The sequence below is a fragment of the Paramisgurnus dabryanus genome, chromosome 8 (genome assembly GCF_030506205.2).
Source record: "Paramisgurnus dabryanus chromosome 8, PD_genome_1.1, whole genome shotgun sequence".
NCBI classification, from domain to species: domain Eukaryota; kingdom Metazoa; phylum Chordata; class Actinopteri; order Cypriniformes; family Cobitidae; genus Paramisgurnus; species Paramisgurnus dabryanus.
In genome coordinates, this window is record NC_133344.1 from 36,061,567 (window position 1) to 36,065,072 (window position 3,506).

Here is a 3,506-nt window from a genome sequence, read left to right on the forward strand (position 1 = left end):
AATTAAATGAAAAACATGTTGAAATCATCAATGTCTTCCCTCTTGCTGTATCAAAATCTCACCTGGCTTTCCTCAGAGATGGTCCCAATAATGTGCTTAAAGGGAAATTCCGCCTTGAAATGATCCTAGGGTTAATAACAAACGTGTACCGAGTTCGACCGTTCACTGGAGTTTGTTTTCATGTTAGTCTAACGTGACCAGTGTTATTGCTAAACGCAAATTAGCATGTTATGGTAGCCTTCAGGGCATCAGTGCATTAAAAACGAAATCGCTATGTCTATACTACTAATAATGCTCAAAATAACCCCACACCTACACTGTAGCACAATGAGGGTCTCTATATGTAAACCGAAGCATTGAGAACTTTGCAAGTGTACAGGCAGTTTATTAAAAACAAACACTTACCGTTCACGTCTGGATCACATATCCATGCGGGCGCCATCTTGGGAAAACTGAACTCTCGCGTGAAAGCACAACACCTGTTCCACAACAACGGGCAACAACGTTTCACGCGAGAGTTTAGTTTTCCCAAGATGGCGCCCGCATGGATATGTGATCCAGACGTGAACGGTAAGTGTTTATTTTTAATAAACTGCCTGTACACTTGCAAAGTTCTCAATGCTTCGGTTTACATATAGAGACCCTCATTGTGCTAAAGTGTAAGTGTGGGGTTATTTTGAGCATTATTAGTAGTATAGACATAGCGATTTCGCTTTTAATGCACTGATGCCCCGAAGGCTACCATAACATGCTAATTTGCGTTTAGCAATAACACTGGTCACGTTAGACTAACATGAAAACAAACTCCAGTGAACGGTCGAACTCGGTACATGTTTGTTATTAACCCTAGGATCATTTCAAGGCGGAATTTCCCTTTAATGTCAAATTCTGTTTGTGCATGATAACATGATATAACTTTTTTAATAGGCCTACTGTATCCTAAATTATGCATAATTAATAAATGTAATAAGGTTTACGCTGGAAATTTGGTGTACGCACTTTTGATAAATGAGGGCCCATGTGAGCACTATCCTGAGATTCCAAGATCCACAGTATGAATTCAATCCAGATTTGATGATGTCCAGTGTTTGGCCAGTCCAATCTAAAATTTAAACCCGTGATCATTGCTCACAATTCTACATCTCCCATAATTGCTGTTCTTTCTTGAGCTAATAAGCTTCATCCAGCCAAGGAACTGAAATCTACAAAGGTAAGTTGACTCAGTTGTACCTTAGTATATAAACACTTTCGGTTTCAAATATAATCAACGGATTAAAGGCAATCCAAAATGCTGGGATGTTATGGCGCAATATTTTCAATGTAAACTTTGTAAAAAGCTTGTAAAATTTTTTATAAATATATGTTGAATTGTAATGTACTTTGTCTTTGCTATCATGCATGTCCATTTACTCTGTGTCCTTTTTGTTTACTGACCTATATTAGAAATTATAAGAAACATATTAGTTTTGTTTCCTACACAGATTTTTGTGTTTAATTGGACCTCATCTGTGAGCACAATTTGTCACACTCTGCTACATAGAGTATATAGCATAATGAATAAAACCTACTTAAAAGTAATAATTTTTCTTCCATTAAGGTTATTTATTGATTGATTGATGTAGCATTAAACCTAAAAATTGTTAAAATATTTGTTTAGTGTACACAACAGAATTAAACCATTATGCAAGACTTAAATGATGATGCTATTTCAAATTTTTGAGAAACACTTAAAATTCCACCAAGCAGTTTTCAATGATTTTTCTTCCATTGAAGATCTCTATGAAACAGAGAAAATTATACCTGATGTGTAAGTCAAATTTAATTGAGAATACATGCTGATCGTTCCGACAATAAATTAATGAGCCAAATCAATCATGTTTGATTGGTGGCTCCTGCAAAAGGATAATCTTACACTCTGAGGCTATTTTGGGGATTTCTGCCTGGATTTGGCCTAGCCAATTTCAAAAGCTTCCCTTACCCACATCCAGAGGTTTACATACAAAAGTTTGGTATCCTTTTACAGGAAACCCTTTGAAATTACACAAAACACTGTTGAAAGTGCTAAACATGGTTGTATGTATTGTCAGTCCTCTAATAAAAAAAATAAATAGGTGCTTTTTGATGTGTTTTTTCTTCTAAAGTCTGTATTTAAAAGTGTATAACTCTGGTACTGAGTGGTAACGAAACCTGCAGACAGTTTTGTTTCATTCCAGCAAAGTAACAGAGGAAAAGGGAATTTTTTTCTCTATCATAATCTATGCATAAGTTATTCTATTCCAACTGAAGGGAGGAATGATACCCTTTTTGTATTCAATTTCTGCCTAACAAGATCTGAAGTGTTCCCATAACCACATACAGTGGAATAAATGCAATATCTTTATAACATTTTACAGAAAACCCTTTGAAGTTACATGACAATCTGCGGTTTGTGACAAATATGGTTATTTATGATGTTTTTCATATGATGAAACACCAAATTTTCGGTTTTTTTTTTTATGTTGTAAACACTGTATTAGAAAGTGAATAACTCTGGTTCTGTGTGCTTTAGCAGACTGCAGACAGTTCTGGTTGTTCTGTTGTTGTGGCAGAAAACACCCAAAAAAGAATGGTCTCTGTAGCATTTCGAATTCAAAAGTTATTCCTATTTGACTGAAGGGTGTGAAAATACATTTTTCATATAAAAATACTTTGTTTTGCTATACATTCCAAGGGATTATCCATGCACACAACCAAACGAAATGCTGTGAATGGACTCATTTGTAAAAGTAGGACCTAAGCTAAAAGATGGTGTATCATTTGTGGCTATCGGTGTTATCTCAGGCAGTTCACGCTCAGGTTTCACATACGTTTACAAAAGACAATTTTTTACCTCATTATTCATTCCAACGATTGTTGGATATGTTATGATGATAGAACAAAAATACTGATGGCCCCTTTATTCCTGAGAGTGAAAGCTTTCATTTGATATAAGACTTGCCCATGTTTGTCAAATTTGAAAAATATGAAATATGTGAATATTAAATCCTATAAAAAATGTTGGGGGTGATAGTGTAAATTAAGTGTAAATAACTTTCATAAAGTAAAAAAGAACTTTCTGTAGAAGTCATTTTGGACCCTGTACAGGGTCCACAGATTTAAACAAGATAAAAGGTTTAAATAGAGGAGAGGTTTGAATCTACTTTTGTCTGTAGTGGTTGTGTGAGACAGAGTTTTGTCAGGTAATATCAAATTTGTGTCTGTTGTACATGATACTTACAAAATACTTAAACCTACACAGGGGCCAAGTTTGTTGTAAATTAGCTTTTTAATGTTTCCTGTAAAATTCTCATGTGATTCTTGTACTTTGACTAATCAGTGAATTGTTGGCTTTTTGTTTGACAATCTTTTATTTAAATTTGTTGCTTGTGAGCACATCTTGAAATTTGTCAAACCATCCACCTTTTTCCATAATTGGCTGCTTTTAAGAACAGTATGCATTGTTTAATGGTGCATTCCGACCAGACGCG